This window comes from Lutra lutra, chromosome 1 (assembly GCF_902655055.1).
Source record: "Lutra lutra chromosome 1, mLutLut1.2, whole genome shotgun sequence".
Classification (NCBI taxonomy): Eukaryota; Metazoa; Chordata; class Mammalia; order Carnivora; family Mustelidae; genus Lutra; species Lutra lutra.
Genome location: NC_062278.1, coordinates 26,999,024 through 27,016,094, shown reverse-complemented (window position 1 = coordinate 27,016,094; position 17,071 = coordinate 26,999,024). Strand labels below are relative to the sequence as shown.

The 17,071-nt window shown below is 36.2% G+C and overlaps 1 pseudogene; it reads left to right on the top strand.

The window, feature by feature from the left end:
• LOC125093531 (uncharacterized) overlaps positions 1-11,321 on the top strand; it is a 34,596-nt pseudogene extending 23,275 nt beyond the window's left edge.
• The last annotated feature ends 5,750 nt before the right edge of the window (positions 11,322-17,071 follow it).

The following is a 17,071-nucleotide window of genomic DNA, read 5'->3' as shown; positions in this document are numbered from 1 at the left end:
TTTTTAATCAAAACTGCCACCTACCAACCTGGAGTGACCTGCCTCTTTCTTCAGTCTGTCCTTGCCCAGCAGTAGAGGGGCCAGTTTCAGATTACACTAGGGGGTCCCAAGAGGGTTGTGAACCAACAACTTCCCCATAAAAGGCTCTGCCAGGCATTCCCAAAGAGCAGCTTCACAGAGGCTTCTAAGGTGTAGCATATCCTCAGGGTGGGTTCCCACAGCACCCTACAGAATGGCTTCCTAGCAAACACTGCGGACATGGAATCCATCCAGAACACTCCTGGAAAGCCCTGCAGCCTCAGCCAACATCTGCCGGCCAGTAAGCCATGGCTGTACTGTCTCCAATGAAGCTGGGATCTCAGTCCTGGGGTAGGAGGGTCTTCTAGATGTTTTCCTTCCTTGGGTATTCTTTCTTATCCTTATGGACGTGGCTGCTTCCTATACATGCGATTAATCTACTCTTTTCATTATTTTACGTAGTCAATTTCCTGTTATTTCAATCCCTGTGAATAATTCTTTTTATTAATTGTCAAATCATTTTGTGTTTTCTGACTCCTGGTTATACCCGAACTGATAAAACTGGTAAGTGGTAGACCCAGTACTCAGATAATCCTACAAGAAAGAAAAATGCATAGGTGCTCTAAAAATTGGCAAGGAATCTGTAAAACTGTCATTCTTTTCATAGGATAAGATCATCTATCTAGAACATCTCATTATGTCCCCAATAAACATAGAAAACTTAGAGGAAAAATAGCAATCTATTCTTACAACAACAAATTTGTAAAGAATCTAAGAAGTAACCTATCATAGAACACATAAAATCACCTCTAAGAATTTTAAATAAAAGATTAAAAAAATGACATCAATATGTGGAGAAATATATGTTTATTAATGTTCTTAATAAACATTGTAAAGAATCCAATACTCCATGATTTAAATTCAATAAAATTCCATATGGAATCTCAGAAGAATTTTAGGGGAATTTGGAAAAATTATATTGAAATAAAAAATAATGATTGGCAAATTGTTTAATCATCTTTGAAAACTAAAACAAGGACATATTTAAAAATATACTGATGACTAAAATCCAAAGCAATTAAAATAATATGATATTATAGAACAGATAAGCAGACCACTAAAATAGAATACAGCTGTCAGAAATAAAACTATGTATGTATAAGAAACTGATACATGGTAAAAGTAAACCACAAAGCAAGAATAGAATACATTTTTATGTAGATAACTGCAGGAGAGCTGGCACACTCAAAGGAGAAAAAAAAAACTGAACTCATGCCTTATACTATGAACAAAGAAAAATTCAGAAGAATTATTGAGCTACATATAAATGGTAAATTTATAGACCCAATAGATGAAAATGTAGTAGAACACCTTTGTGACCTATGGCTGAAGAAAGACTTCAAGAAGCACAAATGATAAAGAAAGCATGATTTGACTGTATTGAATTTAAATTTTCTATTCAAAAAAGGCCATTATAGATGAAGTTAAATACACAGAATATAGACTGGGGAAAATATTTGCAATATCTATAACTAACAATGGGTTAATAGCTGAAATATACCCAGAGCTCCTGAAAAACAAACAAAAATGATTTTTAAAAACCCAATAGAAATTATAGACAAGGGATATAAACAGGCAATTCATAAAAGGAGATGTCCAAGCATATTACAAGATGCTCCAAATCACTAATAAACATTAAAATTAAAATAAAAGAACATTAACATGCCACTTCATATCTATCAAAATGGCAACAATTAGAAACCTAATTAACACTCTGGTAATACCAAGTATCCTCAAGGATATGAGAAAATGGGAATTTTTATGCACAACAGGTGGGAATATAAAATGACAATTATTGTCAAAAGCAATCTGGTTTTTTCTTATTAATTATGTTTTCAAACTATGATACAATGATTCCATTCTTAGCTAAATATAAAAATTGTTGTACAAGTCTATTAAGAGGACATATACAAATATTTTCACCTAGAAATTATTTGCATCAATAGGAAATTAGAGCTAAACTAATTGTTTATTCCTAAGGAAATCACTAATTAAATTATGGCAGATGCATACTTGAAAATATCATGCAACAGGTAGAAGCAACACATTCAGCAACACACAGAGATCTTAAAATTATAGACTTGAATGAAATATAGTAAAAACCGAATGATATTGTACATATACCATTTGTTAAAATTTAAAACGCATTATTAGAATATATATGAAACTTGTTAGCAGCAATGGCCTCAGTTGTCAAACTGTGGACAGAACCAAGAAGCCCTTCAGTGGACAAATGGATAAAGAAGATATGGCCCATATATACAATGGAGTATTATGCCTCCATCAGAAAGAATGAATATCCAACTTTTGTATCAACATGGATGGGACTGCAAGAGATTATGCTGAGTGAAATAAGTCAAGCAGAGAGAGTCAATTATCATATGGTTTCACTTACCTCTGGAGCATAAGGAATAATAACATGGAGGACATTGGGAGATGGAGAGAAGTGAGTTGAGGGAAATCGGAAGGGGAGACAAACCATGAAAGACTGTGGATTCTGAGAGACAAACTGAGTGTTTAGGAGGATGGGGGTTAGGGGGGTGAGCCTGGAGGTGGGTGTTGTGGAAGGCACGTATTGCATGGAGCACTGGGTGTGGTGCACAATGAATTTTGGATCACTGGAAAAAAAATAAAATAAAATTGAAAAAAAAAGAATATATATGAAACTTGTGAAAATGAATACCTTTAAAATACTATAATCAAACAGTATGGTACCAGCATAAAGACAAATAAACCACTGGAATCAAATAGAGAGTCCAGAAATAAACATCTATGTATGTAATCAAATGATCTTCGACAAAGATTCCAAGACCACTCAATAAGAAAGGACTGTCAACAAATGGTATTGGGTAAATTGAATATCCATATGCAGAAGAATGAAGTCAAACCTTTATTTTATACTGTACACAAAAATTAACTCAAAACAGATTAAAGACTTAAACACAAGACCTAAAAATATAACTCCTAAAATGAATTTTAAAAAAAGGAAAGAAAAATTTCATGACCTTAGATTTGACAATGGTTTTGCAACAAAAGCAAAAATAGACAAATAAGACTATATGCAACTTAAAAATTTATACTCCAGAGGACACTACTAACAGAGTAAAAAAGCAATCTATGGAATGGGAGAAATTATTTGGAAATCATATATCTGATAAGGAGTTAATCTATATAATATATAAAGAAGTCCTACAACTCAACAACAACAAAAAAATCAAATAACCCAGTTTAAATATGGGAAAAGGGTGTTTCTCCAAAGATGGTATACAAATGGCCAACAAGCACATGGAAAGATGTTTAATATCATTGATAATTAGAGAAATGCAAATGAAAACCGCAATGAGATAACACCTCACATCTATTAGGATGGCTACTAGATAGATAGATAGATAGATAGATGATAGACAGATAGATAGAAACTATCAAGTGTTGGGGACATGGAGAAGTTGGAACCCTTTGTACTACTGATGGGATTGTAAAATAGTGCAACTGCTACAGAAAATAGTATGGAGATTTGACAAAAGTAAAAACAAAACTACCATATGAATCAGCAATCCCACTTCTGGGTATATATTCAAAAATAAATAAATCAGGGTATCAAAGAGGTATTTGAATAACTATGTTCACAGCAGCACTATTCAAAATAACTAAGAAGAAAAAGCAATCCAAATGTCCAGCAATGGGTGAATGGACAAACAAAATGCAGTATATACATGTGATGGGATATTATTCAGGCTTTGAATGGAAGAAAATCCTGTCTCATGCTACAACATGGGTAAGACTTGAAGGTATTATGTTAAGTGAAATAAGCCAGCCACAAAACACAAAAACTGTATGATTCCACTTATATAAGGTACCTAAGGTAATCAAATTCATAGGGGGAAAAAAAAACAAAAACAGAAAGTAGAACGGTAGTTATCAGGAGGTAGAGAAAGGGGCAAAGGGAAGTTATAATTTAATGAGTATCAAGTTTCAAATTTGCAAGATGAAAGTCCTGGAGATCCATTACAAACCATGTGGCTATACTTAACACTATTAAACTGTACATTTAAAAAACTGTCACGATTTTGGGGGGGTGCCTGGGTGGCTCAGTTGGTTGAGCACCTGACTCTTGGTTTTGGCTCAGGTCATGATCTCAGGGTCCTGGGATGGAGCCCTGCATCCAGCAGCAGTGGTGGGCTCTGGGCTCAATGGGGAGTCTGCTGGGGGGGTCTCTCTCTTCCTCTGCCCCTCCCATCACACACATATGTTCTCATGTGTTCTTGTTCTCTCTCTCAAATAAATAAATCTTTTTAAAAAATGGTCACAATGGTAAATTTTATGTTCTGTTTTTTACTATGATAAAAAGGGAGGGCAGAGCACAGAAACAATGAAAGAAAGACATGAATACTAAAAAGCAGTTCCTTGCACAAATAATGATGAATGGTTATAAAGCTTAGAATATGACTACTTTCTCTACAAAAATTTCCTGAAAAAAATGTAACGAAATAAGATAAAATAAAAACAAAGGCTACAGGAATGAATATGATCACCTAGAGAGAGCTTTTTAACTAAAGGGAAGAATGTTGACCACAATGAGAAATGGAGTAGGGAAGGAATAGCCACCAAAGGGACTGACAAGAAATGAAAATAAATAAATAAATAAATAAATAAAGTAGAAGGAAAATTGTGGATGTATGACATAGACTCCTAAGGAACAAGAGTTAGCAAAACTATAGCCTGTGAGTTAGATCTTTTTCCACTTCCTGCCTCCAAACTTTCACCCAGCTTGTTTTTGTACAACCCCAAAGCTAAGAATAGTTTTCATGCTATAAGAACAAAGTTGAACAGCTGTAACATGAGACTGTATTTTAGGCAAAGCCTAAAATATTTATTACCTGTCCCTTTACAGAAAAAGTTGATGATCCCACAAAAAAAGAATGATTTTAAGAAAGGAACTGGTGAGCTCTATCAAATGGTAGTGTGGGACGGGATAAAATGAGGACAAAAATATGACCACTGTCTATCTGGGATCCTATGTCTATTGAATGTGAGTGTTATTTCACTAAATTGCAGGTATGTAAAAATATAACCTCTTTCTCCCTAAAACTGAATTTTACCAGCTCTTGAGCTACTATTCTCAAATTCAAGACATAATGTCACATTTCCATTGTGTCTTGCAGAGATTCTTTTGAGAAAATATTCAATCTATATTAGAATCCTCAGATTCTCCCCACCTAGGGGTGATTTAAGCTCAAACAGATCACTTATCATTCTAAAATTGAGGAGAAAGACTACCTGGTCCACAACAATTCTCTCTCCTCCACTGATATCCACCAAGATACATACTCCTCACAGAACTTTGGAAAAGAATGTTCTGGACCACAAAAGGATTTGTCTGATACTAGTAACTATTCCATACATCCTAACACTAGCCATTAATATCATCTGATCAACTCTTCTGATTCTATTCCTACTACCAACTTTCTAATTGTCTTCGGTTTGCATGTGAATTGCCTTTCAAAAGAGTATACCAACTACTGAACTCTGATCTCTCTTCCAATTTTTATTATAAATTTTAAAATTAACATTTTTACATTTTAATTTATATGACTTTAGCCAGTTAAGCCCAAGTATCCTCTAATTTTTACATGTATTGACTCTCATATTTCTAAGATAGACCCTCACCTGAATTGCAATGGCTACATGGAAATTCTACCACTTTAGAAACATACAGCTGTCTCGTCGCTTACCTTCAAAATGTAACAAACAGAATAACATATATTTGTTCCATTGTAATATAAAGAAGTTAGAGGCAGAAGATATATCTAAGCAAAGTAAATATATTAAGACTAATTTCCTTGTCATGTACTCTGAACATAGGTAAAATTGCATTGCACAACACGGTTAAGAGTAATGCAACTATTATGTTTAAAAAAAAAAACAACCTCATTGGGGCACCTGGATGGCTCAGTCAATTAAGCACTTGACTCTTGGTTTTGGCTCAGGTCATGATCTCAGAGTTGTGAGATCAAGCCCCACATCATGCTTTGAGCTGAGCATGGAGCCTGCTTGAGATTCTCGCTCTCCCTCCGGTCTGCTGCCCCCAATTTGCACTCTCTCTTTCTCTCTAAACAACAAAAAATTATTATATGTATTTGTATTTTATAATTGGCCATTATAGAAGAAGACATCTAGAAATCTTGTGACCTAATGAGACATATTTCACTTTTTTTGTCACTCTTAGTATTGAAAAATGACAAAAACAATATATTTCCAAAAGGATAACTGTTTTACTTGAATATATTGTCCATGTTGCATTAATGTTTAAATAATGTAAACAGGCAAACATTATCATACCCTCTATGAAATATCATTTAGTCTCCTTTAATCAATTTATTTTATTTAAAAAAGAAAAATTATTTTTGTAATTCCAACCTCCATTGCCTCCTTTTCTTCCTAATTCCCATGACATCTTCAGGGGCGTGTTTTCATTAAGGCCTTCCACACATTAGCTTTATTTTAATTTTTGTGAAATTTTAAAACATGTATATAAATAATATCAGGCATGCTTTTGTTATTTCTATATTTTGAAGCCTGCAAATGTAGTTCAGAATGACAAACTGCCAGAGACTTCAGGGAAAATGGATAACATACACTGAGTTTTCATCAGTCATATTGACATGATGTACATATGCTCAGAAAGACATAGCAGCATCCTGCTAAATAAATCTAGGAAAAAGTGGTAAAAGTTTAATAAAACAGTTAATGAAAATACTTTTTAACCTATTCAAAGACTGATTAGGGGCCCCCAGGGTGGCTCAGTTTGTTAAGGCCAACTCTTGGTTTTGGCTCAGGTCATGATCTCAGGGTCATAAGATCCAGCCCCATATCAGGCTCTGCGCTTAGTGGGGAGTCTGCTTGAAGACTCCACTCCTTTCCCCACTCGTTACCTCTCTCTCAAATAAATAAATATTTAATAAAAATAAAGAAAAAAAATGAACACTTATTGCCTCCAGAGATGTTAGTAGAGTACCTGAAGAAAGAAATATGAACATTTTGTTTAGTGAGCGGTGAAGACCAGACCAGGGTTGCATTCTGCTTATGTGACCTATGAGACAATCTGAAATAATACAAAGATAATACAAATATAAATAATACAAAGATAATAAATTCACATCTGTTATACTTTCATATGAGAAAATATAATTTTTATGCTCAGGAAATTTTGGAATTTGGAATAAAATTTGGAATAAAAATATTAAATTTCATAATTTAATCAAATCTATACACTTTATCTTTCTCCTCTTTGTCAATAAGTCTACATGTATCAGCAAACTTAAAGGAGTGCTGAGAAATAAGAAAAAGATGAAAGCTATACAAAGAAAAAAACTGTCTCCTGTCTAATTTTGAGGAAAAAGTATTCACCTCAAAGGTCAAATGTAGTAGTGGGAGACAGTATTATTTTAGAATTTGCTGGATAACCTAGGGGTATTGCATAAGGGTATTTACATCATAGGACCAATAAAAGTCATGTTCTCAGATTCAGTCAGCAATTAGCCTTGCAAATTTGAAGTACAAGCTTAGGGTGAACAAAAACACATATACAAGGGGCACTCAGTGGGTGGCTCAGTGGGTTAAGCCTCTGCCTTCGGCTCAGGTCATGATCTCAGGGTCCTGGGATCAAGCCCTGCATCGGGCTCTCTGCTTCCCCCTCTCTCTCTGCCTGCCTCTCTGCCTACTTCTGATCTCTCTCTGTGTCAGGTAAATAAATAAAATCTTTAAAAAAAAAATACATACACAAAAGTTATGCCACACCATGCTAAAGTAAAATTTAATCAACAAATAATGGGTGTCACATGGCTGGAATTTCCTCCACTTAGTTTCCAAACTAATTACTCAAATCTCAAATGACCAGTTTAAAATGAGAGAGCTAAACACTCCATCTAGATGTGTCATGAACTGCAAACCCATCATGCTGAAAACTGGATTCACTACACATTCATTTAAAAATTATTTTGAGGGGCGCCTGGGTGGCTCAGTGAGTTAAAGCCTCTGCCTTCGGCTCAGGTCATGATCTCAGGGTCCTGGGATCGAGCCCCGCATCGGGCTCTCTGCTCAGCAGGGAGCCTGCTTCCTCCTCTCTCTCTGCCTGCCTCTCTGCCTACTTGTGATCTCTGTCTGTCAAATAAATAAAATCTTTAAAAAAATAAATAAAAATAAAAATAAAAATTATTTTGAGAAGATATTATGGTCAAGGCAATATGTCTTTTCCCCTTCCCATTTTCTATTGTCTCATTGAGAAACCACAAATCACAGGACAGCAGACAGGCTAAATACTTCTATTATATATTACTATATATACCAAAGTTAGCTATTTTATCACACACTTCTATATATTCTTTATAATTATGGACATTATTCAGCAAATGATTGCACAAAATACCCTGTTAACATGGCCTGGTGCCTTCAGTTCTTCCCATGTCTTCTTGTTTCAAAAGCTTCCCATATCAGTATGGTACAATTCCACAGGTCTCTGCAGAATCTCTACACTCACTCTCCACTAGTGCTAAGATTTTTATTGACAACAGAACCAGAAAGACATAACTATCACTCAAAAGAGTAGACTTTTTTTTTCCCCATCATATTAAATTTTTTGTATGGTTGAAGATACACTGGAAAATCATTGCTTTACTAGGGCATATACCTCCATGAATAGTAAGGATATTTTAAAACTTCAGTTTATACCCAATAGTAATAGAATCAAAGATATGTTAACTAATGATTTCAAAGCATAATTTCTAAATAGGGCTCTTTTGTTCATTTCTTACCACTACAACCCCGCTGTTACAACTTCCTGACTCTGAACAAACACATACACAAATTGCATGAATCATATTTTTTACTGGAACCTGAGAAGATTTTGCTCTATTTAAGGTCTATAATACTTTACATATGTAATTACATGATGTCCTCCTTCTCCAGCTTAGTTTTCTAACACTTTACCTCAGGGTAAATTGTAATGGTAAATATTTACAATATCCTGACCAAGATTTTAGAGAAAGAAAACATCAGAAAATGTTAGACCTGTATCTTAGTCTACTCAAACTGCTGTAACAAAATACCTTGGACCAGGAGACTTAGCAACGGACACTTATTTCTCATAGGTTTAGAGTCTGAGGGTCTCAGATTCAGCTGCCAGCAGATGAAATTCCTGGAGAGGGCCCTCTTCCTTGGTTGTGGGTGACCCTACATGGCAGTGACAGCTCTGGTGTCATTTCCTCCTTCACAAGGGCACTAATCCCATCATGGAGGGTTCAGGATAGGAATTTTAGAAGACATAATTCAGCACACAGCAGTCTGTTTGTAGTATTCACATGACCTTCTTCAAAATCAATTCAATATTATTGGACAATTATTTTTTAAAGATTTTATTTATTTATTTGACAGAGAGATCACAAGTAGGCAGAGAGGCAGCCAGAGAGAGAAAGGAGAAAGCAGGCTCCCTGCTGAGCAGAGAGCCCAATGTGGGGCTCGATCCCAGGACCCTGAGATCATGACCTGAGCCGAAGGCAGAGGCTTTAACCCACTGAGCCACCCAGGCGCCCCTGGACAATTTTTTTTAATTGTCATATTTGACAAGGCAAAGTTTATTATAAACCTATTTTTCCCCTTTACAAATCATTTTTCAATAAGAAATTTATAATACTAAGAAATCTATCAACACAGATCAAAATATTGGCAAAAATAATACTCTGAAAATATTTGTTATGTTTATTTTATAACAAGTGCTCTTTCTTTTAGAAATATATTAAGCACCAGAGAAATTAATTTTTTATATTATAAATTGTTTTTATCCGTCCCTAATGATAGTATTGCTAACTTGTAACTACTCATGTAAGACATGCTGCCAATAGTAAAAGAGAAATGCCCCAAATAGGAATATTATATTATTCAGAATAAGCTAGGCTAAAGTAGTAAATGCACTCTAAATTTTATCAGCTTAAGAAAATTTGAAGCAAGGAGTGGGTGAAGGGCTAGGGAGGTGTGCACACTTGCATTTTGCCTGTTCAGAAGGGTAACTGCATGGTTCAGAAGGGACTGACCATTTCAATCTGCTTGGTAAATCCACTGTGCTGACTGCAAGACTTGTGTGTTTATGGATACCACTTTCCAGAGTTTTCTATCCAGCTTTCACCAAGGTCTCCTCTCTGTGAAGAATTCCATCACAAAGAATCAATGGCTCTTAACATCCAGCAGGGAATATGCTTAACACCTAGCAACAACCTGGTATCTGGTGTGGAAAAGCTGGTCAAGAACTCAAGGAGGCAGTATTGGAGCCATTGATAGAAAAATACTTAAATTTGATCAGATGAGAAGATGGCTTATTGGTGGATGGCCTGCTTGGTCTTGGAGCATGGTGCTACTATGGCTTAGGAATATATAATCAAATTGGAACCATTGAAAAGGCTATAAATTGGCCTTGGTATGTTAAGAATAGAAATCATTCTAAGAATACGAACTAAGCAGGAAGTGCTGATTTTACAGCTTTGTCCACCATGGAGGTAAAGAGAACTCTTCTTATGAACTTCATGAAGAGAGGCTCTTGGATGACAACCAGTACAACCTTTGCAGCCATAACTGGAGCTGGAATGTGGGTACAATCACTATCATATGACCAGAGCCCAAGACACAAAGCAACTTAATTAGTTAGCATATTCTAATGTGAAGAGTGTCATAGAGGTTCCTCTCACAAATATTGGTGGGGGAGAGCTCTTCTCATCAGAGCTGCATAGTACACAGTGGGCATCAGAAGAGGCCCCTCTACTATGGCCACATGCGCACTCAATGGAAAATTTCTGAACATAGGAACATCCTTGTGAGCGGGCCTTGGTCTCATCTTCACATCCTCACTAGGATCTATGCTTTGTCCACCTACCACTGTGGCTGGTTCCACTCTATTCTGTGGCAGTTTATGGTGGATTAGTTCTTTTCATTGTGGTCCTTCCAAATAATAGCAAAAATTAATCAAGCATGCAGAAATAGTACCAATATATAAAGTTCAAAAATATGATCCCATCAGTTCAGTGCTGGGAATCTACATGGATATGTTAAATATATTTTTGTGAGTTGCCAGTATTCTAGCAACTGGAAGCAATAGGAAAAGTGAAGTGACTCAGCTTTTGTCTCTTCCAAATAAGCAAATACATTCCCAATTTTCATGTTTGGGTAATTTTAAAATGCTTTATGAATATGAAAACTAAGGTTAGTGTTGTGAGAATTTACACTTATTTTAAAATTTATTTGGTTAAGCGAAAATTAGCAAACTTGTGTTTACCTGTATATTTTTGAGATACAAAATATTAACAAGTAATGTCAAAGTGAAGTAGAGGTTTGGTAAAGGGACCAGAGAGAAGTAAAGGTTACCTGTAGTCCTTCTATGAATACTTAGCGTTTGTGTAACTGGTGAGCCAATATGAAGGATCTTGCTATTTGGAAACAGATCACTGCTGTTCTTGTTTTTTTGTTTTGTTTTGTTTTGTTTTGTTTTGTTTTAAGATTTTATTTATTTATTTGAGAGAGAGAGAGAGATCACAAGTAGGCAGAGCAACAGGCAGAGAGAGAGAGAGAGACACGGAACCAGGCTCCCTGCTGAACGGAGAGCCCAATACGGAGCTTGATCCCAGGACCCTGAGATCATGACCTGAGCCAAAGGCAGAGGCTTAAACCACTAAACCACCCAGGTGCCCCAGATCGCTGCTGTTTTTATAATCATCTGCTGAACCTATCAAAACCATTGAGCATGAAAGACAAGAACGATTCATCCTCCCACTCTTCCTTCTCTGTGCTATCTTTGTAACATAGATGTGGGTCATGTTTGGCTTCTCATTATTTGACACTATTAGGACAGTCCAGAATGTTAATCATACAGAGAATTCCTGATATATAACACACACATATATATAGTGTGTGTGTGTGTGTGTGTGTGTGCATGTGTGTATTTGAATGTAAGTTTTACTTTTAAATCTTTTAGAACAAACTATCCTTAAGACTCTTATCAGGACTTAATATTTAAAGCATGAAAATAGTTGCATTTTTAACTCTACAAACACTATGTTCATAATTACTGATTTTTACATATTTACTGAAATGTTTAATAGAATACATGCTTGCCTTTCTTATCTCTTCAAGCTTTGAAGGTTTTATCGGTAAAGCCTGTTGGTGGCTTACACTTGAGATTATGAAAGCAGTTTTTCCTCCTAAGACTTAGTTTCCTAGGTTCGCTCTCAGACTAAGCACTAAAAAAGGAAGGCAAAACGGATCATTCTTCATGGATTGTATCAATAAAAAATGTAGCAGGCAAAATAATTCATTAGAGTTTCCCCTAGCAGAATTTTCCTTCTCTCCTGCATATACCATTAGATTGTGTCTATATTTTCTAATAAAGATACCATATCCAACAAAAGAACTGAGAGTGGAGTATCATTTGTTTATTTATTGCATCATAATCTGTCATGATCAATTTGTGTTTAGAGGGCCCACAGAGGCAAATTAAATAGGGATATGATTTTACCAACTCCTCTCTCCATAGTCCTTTAAATCTTTCATGGTGGCACTAAACTGGGCAGTTCCTCTGGGGTTGTACTGTTGCTTCTGAATTTCTGTTTTTGCTGGCAATGAGGAAGCAGACTACAGGGCATCCCATGAGGCTTCCTACAATAATGGCCTCTTATTTCACAGGTCAGGAAATGAATTTTCAAGTTCCACTGGTCACAAAACATACACCCAATGGCTAGGGAAGTACTCTCAGAATAGATACATGGACCATGGGTTTCATCATGAAACTGACTTGGATCAGTGTTCCTGGACTCCATAAGCCCCAACCTTATCCAGAAGACCATAATGGCATTCTGGGTCATCTGTTAACCATGTAACCTCAGATCTTTATCCAAACTCTGCTCACAGTCTAGGTGTTTCTTTTCCCCAGAATTGTTACCTTGGTAAATAAACAGCTACCTAGGAAAAACCTGAATTTCTCTCACAAACTATGTGTTGATGTTGCAAAAGTACTTCTCAGTAGAATCTGACCTCTTTTCAAGCAGTGGGTACTGGGTGTGTGAACTTATATCTGAAAACTGATTGACGCACTATAATTTTTCCAACACAGGGTCTAACTTCAGACTTTTGCTTGTCAGATATTGTATTTCTGTTTTTGTCACTGTTGTTGTTACTATAACCCAGATAGTACTATATTGGGTTAATTGTCTATCATGTACTGTGGGCACCATAATCTATTAGCTATGCCCGGAAATCACTGTGGAACAAAACACCCTGATTGCTTTCCTCTAGCATTCAGAGTCTTTGTCAGCACAGAAAATCTGGGAAAATCTGGATATTCAATACTCTCAATTCTATGGCCCATTTTCAGTAATTATATCTAATTTGTCTCTGCAAGTTATGTGCTTCAAGCTGGTGTCTAGCCTCAATGATTCCCTTTATTCTCTTGATTCTAGGGAACCCAGTCTCATGGCATCCTCTTGTACTCCTCACACCAACCTACAGATAGTAACTACCACGGAGATCCTCCAAGATGCTGGTATATTTCTTATTGTACATTTCTTATTGTCTCAGTAAAGTGAATGTCCTCTGGGACCTCCCAGGAAACAGTTCTCTGGTTCTGGGGTTCTCTGGTCTGACAGAATAAAACCATTCAGATATTCTCATTTTCCTGAGCTTTCTAGCCCCTTCCTTACTCTATGTTAAAGCAATCCCAGTACCTCCATGTTATTGCTGTGGATTATTGTTATTTCCAAACTATGAGGAGCCATATCAGGGATATATCTAAACAGGTTAGACTTACCAAAACATTAAAACATGACCCCATGACAATAGGTTTTTCCCAACCCAGGCTTATAGTTTATACCTTGAATTCTAATATCCACAAGATCCTACATACTTTCCTCTGGTTCCTGACAGCATACATTGGCCAAATCTTATGATTCTTCTTGTTTGTGAACTGTTCCCTCCCATAGAAAGAATTTTTCTTTTCTTTTTTTTTAATATTTTTTGAAGATTTTATTTATTGATTGATTGATTTCAGAGAGAGACAGAGAGAGAAAGTATGCACATGAGTGGGTGGAGGAACATAGGGAGAGAGGAGAGAAAGAGAGAATCTCTGGCAGACTCTGTGCTGAGCATGGAACCCAACACAGGGCCCAATCCCACAACCCTGAGATCATGACCTGAGCTGAAATCAAGAGTTGGACACTTAGCCAACTGAGCCATCCAGTGTCCCAAGAATTTTGTTTTCTAGCTCAGAATGTGTTAAACTCTCGTCATAATGTAGGGTGAAGGAAATGGGGATTGGCAAGAGAAGTTATAGACTACCAAGCATCGTGTTTTAAGTTACTGGGCTTAGTTGAGGTTTTTACAGGTTCTCCAAATAAGAATAGCCTTTTCTCTAGTATGCAGATTCTTTGCTAGTACAGTGAATTTAGGGAAATCTGACCACATTTGCCAGCCCACATTCTCCAACCTAAGTCTCAGGCTTATAGTTCCTTTTATGAAGATCCAGCAGTAGGTCCTACTTACCTGACCATGCCCCCCCATAAGAGATTCCAGGTGACTACAGATACCACAACTAGCTCATCTAGAATCCTACACCAGGTGACTGGTGAATGCCAGCCTATAAAGCCAGCCTATAAAGACCAGAAATAGTGACCATATCTTCAAAAGTACAGATATCGATACAAGGATCATGAATAATCAGGGAAACACGACACCACCAAAGGTAACTAATAAAGCTTCAGTCATTAACCTTAAATGGATGGTGATATATAAACTACTTAACATCAAAAAGAAGCTCTGTGAACTACAAGAGAACATAGACAGACAACAATGAAATCAGGAATGCAATACATGAACACAATGAGGAGATCGACAAATAAACAGAAGCCATAAAAACAAAGAGAAATTCTAGAACTGAAGAATACAGTGATTGAACTGAGAAATTCATTGTAGAGCTACACAACATTGAACTCAATCACATAGAAGTAAGAATTAGTGAACTCTAAGTCATTTGAAATTATCTGGTTAGAGGAGCAAAAAGAAAGGATGAAAAAGAATGACAATAGTCTGCAAAATCTATAAGATATCATCAAAAGAAACAATATATACATTATGGGAGTCCATGGAAGTGGTAGAAGAGGACAGAAGGACTTTTCAAAGAAATAATGGCTAAAAACTCCCAAATCTGTAGAGGGAAATGGACAACTAGATTCAAAAAGCCCAAAACTTTTCAAATAGGTTGAGCCTGAAGAGGTCTATGCCAAAATACATTATAATTATATTATCAAAAAATCAAAGATAAAGAGAAAATTCTGAAAACAAGAAAAGTGACTCATTACATTCAAGAGAATCCCCATGAGACTATTAGCAGATCTCTCAGGAGAAATCTTGCAGACAAGGAAAGAGTAGGATGATATGTTTAAAGAACTGAAGGGGAAAAAAAATACCAACCAAGAATACTATACACGGCAAAACTATCCTTCAGAAATGAAGGAGAGATAAAGATCTTCCCAGATAAACAAAAACTGAGGGAATTTTCCAGCACTAGACCTACCTTCCAAAAAGCAACATTGCCAGCCCACATAATCATATGAGCCAATTCCTCAAAATAAATCTCTATATGCATACCTACATCCTATTTATTATTTCTTTGGGGAATCCTGACCAATACAGATGAGACTACTTTTATGGTACTACAGGACAGAAGATATCCCCATCCTCTTAAGACCAGGAATGGGATTATTATTAGCTTTTTAACAGCAAATGATCTCACTCTAAAATCCTGTCCAGAGTGTGTGCTTTTAAAGGCCACTCCCAGAACCAGTTGTATTAGCAGGGGTTCTCCACAAATCACAGTGTGGGACAGAGGTGTGTGCACAAATAATTTATTTGTGAAGTAAGCTCAGGGAGTAGGAGTTAAGTACAGGGGTTGTGAAAGAGGAGAGTAGGTAAAGTTGAACAATGGATTTGGCTACTTCAAGCAACTTACTGTTGTTTCTTGCCAGACCATCTGACAAGTCTTATAAAATGAGTCATTGAGGCACTGACTCCCAACCCCTGTTGGCTTAAGAGTGGTCCTATGGGATTGGAATACCCACACATCCATGTTCCGTACACGTCAGTGCTGGATGGGTTCTCTGCAGCATCAGTAAGCTTTGGCACGGGAAGGCAGAATTAAGCACATGGCTGAAATAAAATGCTCTCAGGTTATATCTGCATGAGGTTAGTGGAAACCTGCACAAGAATGGATTGCCAGAGCAGTGGCTGGAGTCAAATGCAGAGCTGAGATGTTTTAAAGTATTATATACAAAATAAGTCTATACAGATTATAAATTTCCAGAGACCTAAAAAAGAATCAACTAAAAATGTCTTAAAATGGGAACATGTACTAAGAGGTAGAATAGGAATAAGGAGGAAGAATTTCTTCTGAGACCTCACAGAATCCTTTACTCTCTCAGAAAAAATACATTTATTCCACTTTATTGTAATTATTGTCTTGTCTGTATCTCTCACTAGATTGTGAATGCTGATCTCCTTTGGGATAGAGATGTGTGATCTTAATGTGTGTAGCACAGAGCAAAATGTTAACATTGAAAGCAGGATTAGTTAATTATTTTTATGGCTGAGTAGCATTCCATTGTGTGGAGATATATTTATATATATAAATATATATGTATTTATATATATCTTCTTTATCCATTCATTAGTCACTGGACACTTGGGCTGTTTCCACAATTTGGCTATTGTAGATAATGCTGCTATGTTCATGTATTCCTATGAATTAGTATTTTAGTATTTAGCATTGTGCATGTATTCCTATGAATTAGTATTCTTTGGGTAAATATCTAGTAATATCTAATAATGCAATTGCTAGATTGGAAGGTAGTTCTATTTTTAACTTTCTGAGAACCACCATACTGTTTTTCAGGGTAGCTGTGCCAGTTTG